We start from the raw sequence: 17212 nt of genomic DNA, 5'->3' as shown, positions 1-17212 counted from the left end.
GCTGTCAGCTGTGAGCCGGATGACGCACGTTGGGCCGCTGTTAATATTGCGCAGCAGCTTGGTGAGCATTCCACAACAGGCATTCCTTTTCCATTATGAGCAGCCGCTCACCCATTTAGCACCCTTCCCAGATTGTCTTTCACCTTTCACCTTTCGTCGATGTAACGCGAGCCGCCGGCTGGCCACCGGCAGCATTTTAACCCTCTGAGGCTCAAATTAAGTTTTTGTAACGGGAAAAATCTGATATTTGGGGAAAATTGTCATATGGGGTAGTAGTATACAATTCAGATTTTTTTTTTTAGCAAAAGCTTCATATTTAATGTATTCTGAGATGTTGCAGGTTTACAACATTGTCCCGGTGTGGTAAATTAACGCCGAAAACTTAATATGGTATGAAAACTAACTTTATTTGCATAGAACATTTCAAAACAATGTTTCAAAGTATTGTACAGTGTAAGAATGACAACAAAAAATACATGGTATAGATTAGGAACAATAACAATAACTTTTCATCCCCTACATCAAACAATATTGAGATATAAAACCAATAATACTATAATCGACGTCTCAAATCCTAATTGAGAAGGCCAGGTCTGAAGGTCACTTCTTTGTGTGGTAGTCAAGAAACAATTTTTGTCCTTTGTATAGCACAAAAGTACTTTGCACTTCAGACGGGCCATTTGTGTGTCGCCATTCTTGCACACTCTGCATCGTCCACGTTTATCAGCATGAATGGGAAAATGATCGAATCGGTCTAGTTTGACCTCAACTGATGGCGCAATGATCCTCTGACCTGGCGGTGAAGATGTGGCAGCTTGACTGCGTTCTGGAGCCTCTTCCGATGACGGTTGTCCTCTTTTCCAACCTATTCAAGTTAGCCCGTTTGCCAACCTTGATGAGGGCATCTGCAACTTGAGCGTGGAAGTCAAGAAGCGGCATATACTTCTTCTCCTGTTTCTGGGTGAGATGACGGCGGTAGAGGAGCCAGCCATTGACCAATGATTGGTCAATCAAATAGTACAGGATGCACAGATACCAACGACGTGGGCGGAGTTCAATGCCGTAGAGTGCAGCAAACATGTCTGCCAAGTCAACTCCTCCCATGTTGTTATTGTACACCTTGACAATGTAGGGTCTGTCCACTTCCACATATTCCTTCTTCTCTTTTGACCACCTTCTGCATCTATCAACAGGATCAGGGCCAATGAAGGATGATGTCAGAAACACTGCCTTGTTATCATCCCACTTCACGATTGCCATCCCACTTGTCATGTCATATTTCACTTCATATGCACCACGCCTAGCCTTTGAAAGTTCCTTGTCAATTTTGAGGGTACATCAACGTAGACGGTTTCGATTGATGGTAGCAACTGATAGAATTCCCATTTTCTTCAGTTCCACAATGAGTTCAGGTGAAGTGAACCAGTTGTCGAAGAAGCACTTGTAGTTTAGTCCTTTCGGAACATCTGATATGAGACGAAGCACAACTTCACCTGCAACACTCATTGGGTATGGTCCGTTTTCCAGTGTATACTTCAAAGTCATAGACCAGTCCAGTGACACCTGCACGAGTAAAGACCTTGATTCCCCATTTTTTTCGGCTTGTTCTTGATATATTGTTTCATTACGATTTTTCCTTTGAAGGGGATCATCTGCTCATTAGTGGAGTGGTTTTCTTCCGGTTCAACTTTCAAACAGTTTGCACGGACTTTCTCAAGTACTGGTCGCTCACCCTTTTGCTTCACATTGGTATTGTCGTTCATATGGTTGTATGTTCGCAGATTATCAAATCGCTTACGTCCCATGACAGTTGCAATTGGGTCGTAGCGTGTTGTTGTCTGCCAGTACATGCAGTATGATGGCATACGTACTACTGTCATCAATATGTGTAAACCAATGAATTGCTCCATTTCAGAAGGGGTTGTTTTTAGTTCTGGGCCATTCTTCATAACTGCGTACAGGTTTGATTGGTCAGAAATAAGTTCAAACACGGATTCATCCATGAACTGATCAAAATACCACTTTGGACTTGGTATTTCATCTGGTGGAGGTGAGAGTGCAGGTCCCTGGAATGAAGGGTCTATGTCAGCTGCTGGGGGTTTCCTCTGCCTCCAAGAAAAAACTTTGTTTACTGGAGCTGAACCGGGCTGAGGGTCATCATCATCTGGGACCCTGGTGTCATTGTCTGCATGTACGTTATGAATTTCAACATCAAGTGTGTTTGGATTATTGCTCCCAGTGTCTCATCATCATCAAGGCTGAAGTCAGACTCGTACGCTTCAGAAGGTTCAACAAAATCTGGACCACCAATTTCATCGTCTGAAATGGATTCTGTCTCAGATAAAGCACCATCAGGAAGGCAAACCATTTCAATGGCTTCCTTGAATGACTAAGATCTTTGTTGGCCTGCCATAAGGCACCACAAACCTGCAACCAGAGTATGCTGTAGGCTATTTTTCTAAAAAAAAGCTTCAAGTCCAACAAAGATGTATGCTAATATAATATGTGCTATGGAATTTAGGCTACATCAGTTTTGCTCACTGAACAGTCAAATGAACATCACATTATGCCATTGCGTTTGATAAAATCTGCCTCTGATAGTGTGTAACTTCACTCCAAATTATTTTATTTTCCATAGGATGCACCCTCTATGACAACTCAAATCAATAAGTAAACACTGGTGATAGGAAAATAACCCTAGTATGGACTGTTGCTCAAAATATAGGTAAACTAGAAGACAAAGCATGTGGCATCCATTGGTACTAGTCCGGCCAAACGTTGCAAAGTTGCAACAATGAAATAGAGCTGCTCCTAGGGGAAAACCCAGAGAAGATAAAATCTACCAATTGGCATATACTGTTTCTCTATACTGTCATGATTCAACTTATACAGTATTGGTTTCAAAATAAAGGTGATTGGTAGTAATACTTACATGAAATGTATGCCTAGAAAATCCTTTCATGTGAACCCAAGATGAAAGACATGTTCAAAGTGAGAAAACCCGCCATCTAGTGAGCTATTGGGGAAACTGTTTGTTGCTCATGCACAACGAAGGTCTGCAGTGGTACTTTGAGTAAAAAAGGGCTCATAAAATATGAATGTGGGTTAATTAGGGGATTAGAATTTAGGTGTTGCAAATCTGCAACACCTGCCCCAAGAGGGTTAAACACGCGTTTGTTATTTGGCCTCATTTTTGTTCTTTTCCTTCCACATTTCTCACTTGATTGATAGATTGAAAGAGATGATGGTGACTACCGCAGGAGGAAACTTGGGGTTATCTCACTTGGCTCGTGTTACCATAACACGAAACCGGAGACAGTCATGCTAGGTGAGCACGTGTTGCAAGCGAGGGTGTCGACATCACTTGGAGTGGCTATGACATACAGTACGCAGTGTTGGGATTATTTAGCATGTGAAGACACACACTTTATGTTATTATTTTCTCACTGTCTCACCTGAAACTGAGCATTTTTAGAGATTGGGTATTCAGCTTTAAAATTATTGCCTCCAGCAGTGGGTGAAACCTATGGAAGCGGAGGTCATGCATTCAGCTTTGTATGTCTGTTTGTATGTTTGTGTTCAAAATAACTCAAGAAAGAATAAAGGGTTTATTGCAAACATGCAGGAGATGAAACTTTGGGGTACTGAGGTCAAGGATGTCAGAAAAGGAATTTTGCAATAACTTGATGACGGATTAGCCTATTAAACTAAATTGGATGGTGGGTGATATGGTGAAAAGAGAAAGGGTCAAAGCTCACAGAGATCAGAAATATGGCGATGCTTTAAATTTGGCTGCTTAGTCAGTGGTCTGCTTTCTCAGTGTGCTCTTGTTTTAATTTTTATTTATTTTTTTATTTTTTTAAATTTAAGATAGAGGATTTCCCCCCAATTTTTTTCCATTTGTATTTTTCTTAATAATTAAAAAATGAATTAAATAAAAGATGGAGGATCTGAACTAACTGGCTGCCAATGATGTGGATAGACTTCCAAATTTAATTTATACGGGAGAGCTAGCAGGAACTGATGACATATTTTGTAAAATATTTATCTAAAATAATTGAATGAAGTGAATTTGTTCTATAGAATAAAAAATAATAATTATTATTATTTTTTAAAATCTGGTAAAAAGGGTAAGGGTCAAAGGTCACAAAGGCAAGAAATGACTTTTTTTTTAAATTAGGCTTCGCTCTCAGACTTCTCTTCTTGTTTAATTTGATAATCAATTTTCTTTATGTATTGAGTGGTTTCATGTAGACCTTTTACATTACTTTTACATATGCTTTCTGTTTAAAGTTTCATGTTGGTGTTTATTCATGTATTTTTTTTTATCTTTTACCTATTTTTATTCTTTTAGCTCAATTCCAGATATTAATTGATTATGAATTATGTATGTTTGATGTATATTGTATGTGTGACTAAACAGGATACAGTATAAACACTGTACCTATTCAAACAAGCAACTATTTTTTTTAATTTCTTTTTTCCATTATAAAACCATTTACTGTATTTTCTGCACTATAATGCACATCGGAGTGCATTCACCGACTGACCTAACTGTTTTCATTTACAGTGTATCACAAAAGTGAGTACACCCCTCACATTTCTGCAGATATTTATATCTTTCATGAGACAATCCTGACAAAACGACACTTTGACACAATGAAAAGTAGTCTGTGTGCAGCTTATATAATAGAGTTAATTTATTTTCCCCTTAAAATAACTCAAAATATAGCCATTAATATCCAAACCCCTGGCAACAAAAGTGAGTATACCCCTTAGAAACTACATCCCTGAATGTCCAAATTGAGTACTGCCTGAGTGAAAGTTGTCCATATTAACATACAACATGTCAACTGTCAATATTTTGTGTGGCTACCACTATTGTCCAGAACTGCCTTTACTCTCCTGGGCATGGAGTTGACCAGAGCTTCACAGGTTGCCACTGGAATGCTCTTCCACTCATTCATGACGATGTTGCGGATCTGGCAGATATTTGAGACTTTGCGTACCTCCACCTTCCGCTTGAGAATCCCCCAAAGATGTTCTATTGGGTTCAAGTCTGGAGACATGCCTGGCCAGTCCATCACCTTTACCCTCAGCCTCTTCAGTAAAGCAGTGATCATCTTGGAAGTGTGTTTAGGGTCATTGTAATGCTGGAACACTGCCCTGCAACCCAGCTTCTGGAGGGAGGGGATCATGCTCTGCTGCAGTATTTCACAGTACATGTTGGAGTTCATGTTTCCCTCAATGGAATGTAACTCTCCAACACCTGCAGCACTCATGCAGCCCCAGACCATGACATTCCCACCACCATGCTTGACTGTAGGCACACCTGGTCGTTGTCACACATGCTTGTGACCATCGGAACCAAACAAATTAATTTTCATCTCATCAGACCATAGGACATGGTTCCACTAATCCACTTGCTTTATTGAAATGTCTTCAGCGAACTGTTTGCGGGCTTTCTTGTGTACTGTCTTCAGAAGAGGCTTCCTCCTAGGGTGACATCCATGCACACCAATTTGATGTAGAGTGCGGCGTATGGTCTGAGCACTATCAGGCTGACCCCCCCCCCCCACCTCTTCAATCTCTGCAGCAATGCTGACAGCACTCCTGCGACGATCTTTCAAAAAAGCATTTGGATGTGACGCTTAGCACGTGCGCTGAGCATATTTGGACGACCAACCCGAGGCCTGTTCTGAGTGGACCCTGCTCTTTTAAAACGCTGGATAATCTTAGCCACTGTGCTGCAGCTCAGTTTCAGTGTGTTGGCAATCTTCTTGTAGCCTTTGCCATCTACATGTAGCGCAACAATACGTCTTTTAAGATCCTCAGAGAGTTTGCCATGTGGTGCCATGTTGGAACTTTCAGTGACCAGTATGAGAGAGTGTGAGAGTTGCACTACAAATTTGAACAGACCTGCTCCCTATGCACACCTGGACCTAGTAACACTAACGAGTCACATGACATTTTGGAGTGAAAATGACAAACAGTAATCAATTCGGACATTTATGGATGTAGTTTCTAAGGGGTGTACTCACTTTTGTTGCCAGGGGTTTAGATATTAATTTATTATTATATTATTATTATATTAATTTTGAGTTATTTTGAGGGGAAAATAAATTATTATATTAGCTGCACACAGACCACTTTTCATCGTGTCAAAGTGTCATTTTGTCAGTGTTGTCCCATGAAAAGATATAATTAAATATCTGCAGAAATGCGAGGGGTGTACTCACTGTTGTGATACATTGTATAGTCCACACCACATTATAAGGCGCAGTAGTAGTAGTGGTTAGGGTTGCACTATGCATCCACTAGATGGAGCTGCGCTAAAGGGAATGTCATGCCATGAGTCACCAATACTGATCCATATGACTCAATGTGATCATGTGACTCAAAAAATAAGAAGTGGAACTTTTTAACAATCCAATAAACAAAGACTGATGGACGAAAAAATACTTTTTAAAATATAATTTTTGAATTGAAACCTTAAAACATGCAAATTAAGAAACAATGATGGAATTTTCACTTTTTAAAAAATGACGTTCTTTAAATTGCACCCCCTGTATGAATCCATTCTTGAAATCTGCTGTTGGGTCACGCTGTTGTTGTATTTGTAGTTGTAGTAGCTTTATGCATCAACTAGATGACGCGACGCTAAAGAGAATGTCATTTCATGATTAACTAATATTGATCCATATATAAGGCACATCTGATTATAGGGCGCATTGTTGGCTTTTGAGAAAATGGAAGGCTTTTAGGTGTGCCTTATAGTGCGGAAAATACAGTACTTATTTTCATGCTTTTGCTGGAATGCTTTACTCATTTATCAATAACCATGTATTTTTTTATGTATACGGTATATGGGAATACTGTGTATATATATATATATATATATATATATATATATATATATATATATATATATATATATATATATATATATATATATAATATATTTATTAGGGCTGTCAAACATTAAAATTTTTAATCGAGTTAATTACAGTTTAAAAATTAATTAAGCAATTAACCGCAATTCAAACCATCTATGAATTATGCCATATTTTTCTGTAAATTATATATATATATTATTTAAAATAAATTGTTGGAATGGAAAGATAAGACACAAGATGGATATACTGTATACATTCAGCATACGGTACATAAGGACTGTAGTGGGCATTTCACTCTACTGTCATTTAAATCTGTTTGACATGTTTTCAAGTATTTTTAACGGCACACCAATGTACCTAATTGACTGAAAGTACATTGTGACGTAATATTGCATTCTGTTGACTTTATGAGTGCAATATAGGCTGCCACAAAAGTAAATCCTCTCTCGGTGACAAGGTCTTCGTGACGTCATTGCCGCAGTCTGTCCATTTCGAATGAGTATTGTTGTGCACTAACTGGGTCATGTGTCATGTTGGCACGACAGCCCGAAGGACAAAATGACGATGAGCATAGGCAGCAGTCAGGATGACTGAGCGGCCCGTCACAGAGGCTACTTTGTTGTCACTTTAGACATCAGCTTAGTTTGTTTGCTTGAGGCTACAGATGTTGTATTTTTTACATGATATTTATATAATTATTTCTTCATTAGGGCCCGAGCACTAAGCGTGCGAAGGCCCTATTGTTTTGCAAAGGATTTTTTTTTTCCCAGGGCAAATGAAAACGGCCAATTTGGAGGCCTGAACATGCACGAAAAGTCACCAAAATTTGCACATACGTGCGGAAAATTGTAAATTTCGATAATTTTGCAACGTTGCAAAAAAATGTAACAAAATGGCTCAATGGCGCCCCCTTGAAATTTTAAAATTGGCCTATAACATTAGGGTCTGTCAGCGTAGAGCGATGAAATTTGGGGAGTCTATACCTTGTCCAAAACCGCTCCAAAAAAGCATTGGCACCCATATTCCAAACCCAACAGGAAATCGGTTATTTTGGATCGAATATGAAATTTTTATCGATTTACAGGGTGCACATTTGAGACCTTTTCGCCGAAGAAGTTAGTTGGATCATCTTCAAAATTGGTGAGACTGTTCAGGAGACATATGAGATCTTAAGCTTTTTAAATGGTGCGTTTTCATTCACGGGTCTGACCTGGGCGTGCTGCCAAAGTCGGCCATTTTTTCGGCAAAATGACAAATTCAGTAAATGACTAATAGTTCTTTGACACAACATTCAATCATTTTTATATCTGGTGTGTATGTGCGGTATCCCACCCTTAACACGAGTGCTTTGAAATATTACCCATTAGGCCTATCGCCCCCTAGTGAGAACAGGAAATGCCTTTTTTTACGAGACAGGTTCCTCCTCCAAGGGAAAAAAATCCGTTGACCTCAAACCAGCATCAGGGGAGCCTTAAGACCTGTGATCAGGTGGCTGATGAAAAATATTGAGGTTTCGTTGAAGCGGAGGGGTCCAAACAGGAAAGTGAAAATGACCGTCAACAATTTGTCTCGCAAAAAACTTTGAACAATCATAACTCAGCAGATATACAACATATTTGCGCCAAACTTCCCGTGCTTGTTGAGAGTCATACCCTGAAGAGTCTTGTAAGGGTCATTTGCATCAACTCTACAGTGCCAACTAGTGGCGACAGAAAGGAGTTTTAAAAAAGGCCTTTCCTATTGAGTTTTTTCAACGGAGAGCAATGAAATTTGGGGAGTCCATACCTTATGCAAAACTGTTCCAAAAATTTTCCAAATCCAACAGAAAATCGGGTATTTTGGATCGAATGTGAAATTTTTATCCATTTGTAGTATAGGTTACATTTGAAGGCCTGAACATGCACGAAAACTCACCTAATTTTGCACATACATGCGGCTTTGCGTGGATTTTGATAATCTTGCGACGTTACAAAAAAATGTAACAAAATGGCTGAGTGGCGCCCCCTTTAATTTTTCAAAACGTCGTTTCCTATTAGGTTTTTGTAACGTAGAGCAATGAAATTTGGGAAGTCGATACCTTGTGCAAAACTGCTCCAAAACGTCTCGAACCCATATTCCAAACCCAACAGGAAATTGGGTATTTTGGATCGAATATGAAATTTTTATCAATTAACAGGGTGCACATTTGAGACCTTGTCACAGAGGGAGTTAGTTGGATCATTTTCAAAATTGGTGAGACTATTCAGGGGACATAGGAGATCTACAATTTTCAAAATGGTGTGTTTTCATTCATGGGTCTGACCTGGGCGTGGTGCCAAAGTCGGCCATTTTTTTATCGGCAAAATGACAAATTCAGTAAAAGACTAATAGCTCCTTGACACAACGTTCAATCTTTTTCACATCTGGCATGTATGTGCTGGATCCCACCCTTAACATGAGTGCATTAATACATTACCCATTAGGCCTAGCGCCCCCTAGTGGGAACAGGAAATGCCTTTTTTTACTAAACAGGCTCCTCCTCCAAGGAAAAAAATATAATCACCTGAAACCTGCATCAGGGGAGCCATAAGACATGTGTTCAGGTGCCTGATGAAAAATACTGAGGTTTGGTTGAAGCAGAAGAGTCCAACAGGAGAAGTGAAAATGACTGAAGCCATTTCGTCTCACCACAAGTTTTGAACGGTCATAACTTCTACAACATATCTGCGCCAAACATCTCGTGCTTGTTGAATCATACTCAGAAGGGTCCTGTAGGTGTCATATGCATCAACCCTACAGCGCCATCTAGTGGCAATAGAAAGTCACTCGTTTTTCTAATATATGTCCAGGTCTTTTCAGGTTGATCATTGAAGTTTCAAGACCTTTTGAAATACTTATTTTACGGCCCATGTCCACATGTCTCTGTCTGTTGCCGTGACGACCCTTTATTCGCTCCTTTTTTGTAGCACTCTCTCCAATAGGGGTTTTTATCTCTTAGGTGTGTGAATGTAAAGAGGTGACTTTCGAGCATGTTAGGTTCTAATGAGATGATTAGAGAGGACGATCTGCCACCACCCTGGCCTGCACACTGTCCGAGTTGCGTGACGTCCGAGTTGCGCTAGATTGCGAGGGCCCGTTCAGTCCTGCTTGCAGGCCTAGTTTTATTTGTTTTTTAAATTATTCTTAAATATTCACTGTTCAAATAGATTGGACATGTTTGGCAGCCAATGAGTTAACTGCTGCTTTATGCACCATGTTTGTGTTGTGTAGAGGTTTGTGACCCCCCATTGTAAACTAATTTGATTGTTAGTACAGCTGGTTGATTAAAAGAGATTTATATATATTTTTTTAATTTATTATTTTCATTTTTGAAATTGTTTTTACTCCTGGGTACTTAAAATGGATTGGATGTCCATCAACATCATTACCAGCAAGAATCCAATAAAACTAAATCAATAAATCAATCATTCAAAGCTAAATTGATAGTATTTTAAGGTCATCATTAATTGTATTATAAATTTCAATTATTTTATTGCCACATTTCCTGTGTTTGGAACACAAACAAAACCAGTTAATTACCTAAAATGTCAAAATATGCCATTCTTATCACATTTTTGAAAAAAAAAAAGTTAGTAAAATGGACATTGATTTATTTTTTTAACAAATTACTCTAACATATTCACATTACCACCACATTACGACCAATTTGAAGAATGAGTCTGGTTCTACTGTTTTACAGCGAACTCTCGCTGAAAGGACCAAATATGGTTCCTTTGCTAAAGGTGAACATCATGACTTCATTAAGGACACGCCACCCCACACGGACGCTGCGGGCCTTGAGCACGGGGCTGTAAAAAGCACGGCTGGATGGCCGCAGCTCCCGCGGGGCCAGGAGCAGGAAAACCCGGTGACCCGCTTGTCTGCGTGCATTGACGTAGGAGATGAGGAAAAAAAAGCCAATGGGGAGGATGGAAAATCCTGAGTCACCATAACCATTCTCCCAAACACACAAACATACTGTCAGTCTCTGCAAGGCTTTGGAAGGAAACGGTCATAAAAAAAGCACATTTGCTCATGATATATATTTCATGCTCTGTCCTCATTGTGCCTTCACAGTCACCGTGGAAAACTCACTTTTTCCTGACCTATCCAGTCCATTTCTTTCCAATAACATTATTTCATATCCTTTCTTTTTTCTGTTAAGTCATGTAACTCACCCATCATGTCCTCTACTGCTGCCTCAAACAATCTCTTTGATAGTCACCAATTATCTTTTTTTTTTTAGATTATATAACTGACATATAACAATTTCTCTAAACGATTAATTCTTACATGCTTATATTCTGGACTGTCCTGTTCTAGTCCATCCCATTATCTACAACTACATTTCCTCTCTTTTTCAATCCTCCTTTTGTCTGACTGCATTGCTCATAAATATTCATGCAATACAAAATAAAACGATGACTTGAACAGGACTCCTTGAAAATATTTGGAGCATTAATTTAGCAGTATACGTACTTTTAGTATAAGTGGCCTCGCTTGCATGTACTTCTCAATTGGAGCTCATGACACAGCTCTGCAAATGTTGTATAAACTGGAGCTGTGCAAGGTCATCAGTGGGGTGGGGAAAACACAGACATCAATAACCTGCAAAGAAAGAGAAAAGGGAGGATCCAATGAGATTATGCAACAGAATAACTGACATCCTGTTTCATTGTCAATGGCACTAAATGAGTTCATTAAAAAAAATCGAACATTTAATTTTTGGTTTTATATTGATGCAATATCGAAAATGTTATTGAGGTATTGATATCAAGTTGAAATTTTTAGTACCATGATAACACTGATTCACACTAACAAAATAATCACATGTCTTACTTTTGTCCTTATTTGCCTTGATAAAATTTTTCAATAGATCTCATGTCTCTTTTCTTCTGCACAGGACTCTTGGTTTATGGGTTTGCCCGAGGGCGTAGGTTTGCATAGGGATGGTAGGGACATAACACTGCCAACTTTTCAGGATGCTCAAATTGTCCCCACCAACTTTTAAGCACTTATTTGCATTATATAATGACTTCGGTTATATAGGTAATGTAGATTGTCTCCCCATATGTTGTAGGATAGAATTGACCCTCTGATTATTAAGTGAATTATTTTCATTATGTTCAGACTTACATTTACTCCGATTCACTGCTAAGTGTGCCAGTCAGTTTTCCCCTCAAATGCACGTTTGATTGGCTGATGATTTGACACACCCCTTCAAAACACACACACGCGCACTCACAGCCCCATGCCGCCTCCTCCACCCCCATCGAAGAGGAGGGATATTGGAAGTTTTTGTTCAGCCAGCAGCAGCTTCAGCCACTGTAAGTATTGTAAGAAGACGTCAATGTTGTGGAGGTGGGGAACACGCCACTAATTTTGCTACTGAAAGTCCGACCTGTATCAGCGTTAGCACAACATTAAACTGTGTGAATTTGCTGACCTGCAAAACTAGGAAGCTGCTTAGAGAGAAGTGTCCTCCTGTATGTGTTTTCTACTATTAATGTTAACTAAACTGTGATGAAAGTAGTGAACCAGCGTTTATCCCTTTCTCCCCAAATTTCATTTATATATTATTTATATGGTTTTAATGCTGGCCAAAGGTTTCATTTTTTTGTTGAGTTTTTTTGTTGTTGTTGTTGAGTTTGGCTGTGCTTGTGGACAAAAGCAGTAGTGTCTTACATGAAATGAAGGCTGTATTTATATTTATTTTTTTCTTTATTCCCTGACTAAGAGTTTTTTTCAGTTATTTTTTTTAATATATATATTTAAATATTATACATATTTTATATTAATTTCTCAACAATGTTGAGTGGTCTTGAGACCAATGTTTATTTTTTGCATTCTGGATAGTTAAGAGACTAATAACAAGTTTGTATTTATTGTGTAGTTTAGTATAATTTCAGTTATGTTCAAATATTGAAATATAATTTTGCTAATTAAATCCAACATTTATTCTGGAAGTTTTCAAATTGTGTTTTTTAGTAGTTTTTGAAAACAAAGGTTTGAATCCAACGGTGTATTACTTGAGCCAATACATATGAAAGTACAGTGCCTTGCAAAAGTATTCGGCCCCCTTGAATCTTGCAACCTTTCGCCACATTTCAGGCTTCAAACATAAAGATATGAAATTAAATTTTTTTTGTCAAGAATCAACAACAAGTGGGACACAATCGTGAAGTGGAACAACATTTATTGGATAATTTAAACTTTTTTAACAAATAAAAAACTGAAAAGTGGGGCGTGCAATATTATTCGGCCCCTTTACTTTTAGTGCAGCAAACTCACTCCAGAAGTTCAGTGAGGATCTCTGAATGATCCAATGTTGTCCTAAATGACCGATGATGATAAATAGAATCCAAATGTGTGTAATCAAGTCTCCGTATAAATGCACCTGCTCTGTGATAGTCTCAGGGTTCTGTTTAAAGTGCAGAGAGCATTATGAAAACCAAGGAACACACCAGGCAGGTCCGAAATACTGTTGTGGAGAAGTTTAAAGCCGGATTTGGATACAAAAATATTTCCCAAGCTTTAAACATCTCAAGGAGCACTGTGCAAGCCATCATATTGAAATGGAAGGAGCATCAGACCACTGCAAATCTACCAAGACCCGGCCGTCCTTCCAAACTTTCTTCTCAAACAAGGAGAAAACTGATCAGAGATGCAGCCAAGAGGCCCATGATCACTCTGGATGAACTGCAGAGATCTACAGCTGAGGTAGGAGAGTCTGTCAATAGGACAACAATCAGTCGTACACTGCACAAATCTGGCCTTTATGGAAGAGTGGCAAGAAGAAAGCCATTTCTCAAAGATATCCATAAAAAGTCTCATTTAAAGTTTGCCACAAGCCACCTGGGAGACACACCAAACATGTGGAAGAAGGTGCTCTGGTCAGATGAAACCAAAATTGAACTTTTTGGCCACAATGCAAAACGATATGTTTGGCGTAAAAGCAACACAGCTCATCACCCTGAACACACCATCTCCACTGTCAAACATGGTGGTGGCAGCATCATGGTTTGGGCCTGCTTTTCTTCAGCAGGGACAGGGAAGATGGTTAAAATTGACGAGAAGATGGATGCAGCCAAATACAGGAACATTCTGGAAGAAAACCTGTTGGTATCTGCACAAGACCTGAGACTGGGACGGAGATTTATCTTCCAACAGGACAATGATCCAAAACATAAAGCCAAATCTACAATGAACTGGTTCAAAAATAAACGTATCCAGGTGTTAGAATGGCCAAGTCAAAGTCCAGACCTAAATCCAATCGAGAATCTGTGGAAAGAGCTGAAGACTGCTGTTCACAAACACTCTCCATCCAAACTCACTGAGCTCGAGCTGTTTTGCAAGGAAGAATGGGCAAGAATGTCAGTCTCTCGATGTGCAGAACTGATAGAAACATACCCCAAGCGACTTGCAGCTGTAATTGGAGCAAAAAGTGGCGCTACAAAGTATTAACGCAAGGGGGCCGAATAATAATGCACGCCCCACTTTTCAGTTTTTTATTTGTTAAAAAAGTTTAAATTATCCAATAAATGTTGTTCCACTTCACGATTGTGTCCCACTTGTTGTTGATTCTTGACAAAAAAATTAAATTTCATATCTTTATGTTTGAAGCCTGAAATGTGGCGAAAGGTTGCAAGATTCAAGGGGGCCGAATACTTTTGCAAGGCACTGTATAAGTCAATACAGATTTATTTTGCATTGATCATTTAACCTATCAATTAATTAGGTTCGTACTCGTGAGAAACGTAGCCCTGAACTCCATTCACCCAATCTGTTATCGTCCCTACCAATGTTGAGACCAAACCTACGCCCTTGGGTTTGCCACATGAGTGCAACAGAAATGGGATCTTCCTCTCACCTAACTTCTACAAGTTACATTGATTCATTCGGAGAGATTGTTGACTGAAAAATGTCTTTTTTTGAGCTTCTTAACTCAACGGCTGTCATTGACGGCGCTCGACATCTAATTCATTTTGACTGGGTGGGGCAAATGGCAATTTGCTCATTCACCCCTCCTAGCGCTAACAATAGCACTAAAACATAGTATGCCTTCACAGCCGGAACTAATAGTTTAAATGAATTGAATTGTATGGTCACGCCAACCGCCTCTCAGATAAAATTCATTCTACGTCTATCACCGTAAATCTGAGTTGAGTTTTCGCCAGTGCGTTATACGCCTGGTGGGCAGTCCTAGTTTGCTCACTGCCAAAAGTCGGCCTCCTCTTCTGGTTCTCGCTGGAAATTCTTTTTTTTTTTTTTTTTTGCCTACCAGGCCGAGACGCACTGTTCTCAGCTTGCTGACCGAGCTACTTTGGTCACTGAGGAACGTAGTCTGGGGGTTGCCATTTCCTGGTTCTAAATTAGAGCATATTAACCTCAATAGCAGGCGACTGCATGCCAGATCCGGCCTCAGCTCGCCAGATTCGCATAGCAATCACACCCGCTTAACGTCAGTGTGCCAGATGTAGCCCCGATCATCACTATGACAGTCCAAATGATAGGTTACGCACTGTTCCGGGGCGGACCGTGCAGACAGGATGTGCTCAAACTCCAGTTTAGCGTCAGTGTGCCATATGTGGCCCGGATCAGCACTATGACTGTCCAAATGTTAGGTTACGCACTGTTTTGGGGCAGACCATGCAACCCAGAGGCGCTAAAACTCTGAAATTTAACGGTTGACATGTGACGTTACTGTCAGCATGCACCTGAAAGGCAACTAAACAGAAGAGCAAGCAGGAGTCACGACACATCAGCGGACAGCAAATTTGTGTGGTAAGTGCTTTATTCAAACTCATAATCGCCTTTTGAAGTCACTGCTTGGCTGCCAAACAAGTTATTCAATCGAGCGTTAATCAAATGGCCGGTGTATTCAAGTGGTCTGCCATGTCTGCAAGGTAAGTAATTCAAAATTTGGTGCAAAACAACATATGCAGGGAGAAAACATTTACTCTGTGTTGGTGTAAATGTTTCAATGTTTGAATACTATTATTCAAACTGAGCCCCTCCTCCTTGTGTTTGTGTATTTGTGTCACTTTGCCTTAATTGTCGCCTTGATTTCACAGATAGGTGAGCCTGGGACTGATCATCAGCAGCAGCTTTGTTAAACCGGTCTTTGGCTTCACATTATCACCAGATCAACAACTCACCTACAACAGGTATGTGACTTTCGGCTAACAAAGATCTTGTAATCCTGATACTGAGCTCATTTTTGTGTTTTAACCCCTTGGACATGTTCTGTTTGACTGGCAAAACGCCTGCCTGCCCGTTCACCTGTTCTATCACCAAACTGCCCACTGGATTCTTCGGAAACTATCTACCACTCCCTCTCATCGTCAATGAATTAGGTCTCCCATTACCCCAGAACCTTAAGGGCCCAAATACAACAGATGCATGATCGTTGCAGTTCCGGTCCGACTCCGGTAAAAAATAGCTCCGGAGCTAATCCGTTCCCATTATATCCTATTGTTCAACGTATACCGGCCGCGTCAGTGCTCCGGATTGCCTGCGGACAATCTCCTCGCGGATGGTATAGGCTATTTTCTATTTTTGCCGGACACGCATCCGACAAAATGGGCAGAGCTGGGCCTGGACGTAACAGCCCAGTTGCTTATTCACGGTTTAAACACCAGCAAACATGGACGAAGAACGTTTCATCATGGAGGTGGAAAGTCACAAAGTGATATACGATGCAGCAGATCGTTATTGTAAGGACAGCATTAATGGGAAGCTGCAAGGTGTCCTACTATGTGTTTGTTCTGGCAATGATATCAAACATACGACGTGCTGACAACTTTGAGCGGGGAAAAAAAAAAGCAGCGTATCTGAAAGTGGCTCCACTGCAGAAATTCTCGTTCCCGGCGCACACACAATGTCGGTTTGTATACAGAGTCGAGGAGGAAAAGTACGAAAGAGATTTAAGAGACACCCACAAGCTTTCTTTCCTACATTTTACTTGACTTTTCATAGTCAAACCCAACAGTTTGCGCTGGGCACGGGAATCTGCAGTGTTGAGACACCCATTCCAAGTACGCAGTTTTTTAGTTCATGTAGTATACAGTATAATTCGCTATCCATTTTATAAATATTACAGATTATTTAACAGTTGTTTATAACAGCTCTATCAGATGTTATGTGCCATAAATTGTAAATGTGCACAAAGATATAAACCCACCGACACAACCAAGGGCAAAATAGGGCCCCCCCCTACTCCCCACACACGGAGCCCTGATCTCAACATGATGCAGTCAATCTGGAATTAAGAGACAGACATTACTAAAATATCAATA

At 39.9% G+C, this 17212-nt stretch overlaps 1 long non-coding RNA gene across 1 annotated transcript; it reads left to right on the top strand.

Annotated features, from left to right (window-relative positions):
* Window positions 1-17008, top strand: LOC130926945 (uncharacterized). The gene is made up of 4 exons (XR_009066307.1): window positions 1-61; window positions 3232-3328; window positions 15989-16081; window positions 16271-17008. It is a non-coding gene; the product is annotated as an uncharacterized LOC130926945 (long non-coding RNA).
* The last annotated feature ends 204 nt before the right edge of the window (window positions 17009-17212 follow it).

This window comes from Corythoichthys intestinalis, chromosome 12, assembly GCF_030265065.1.
Source record: "Corythoichthys intestinalis isolate RoL2023-P3 chromosome 12, ASM3026506v1, whole genome shotgun sequence".
Lineage (NCBI taxonomy): Eukaryota > Metazoa > Chordata > Actinopteri > Syngnathiformes > Syngnathidae > Corythoichthys > Corythoichthys intestinalis.
The sequence above is the reverse complement of the archived record's forward strand: the minus strand, read 5'-3'. Positions and strand labels throughout refer to the sequence as shown.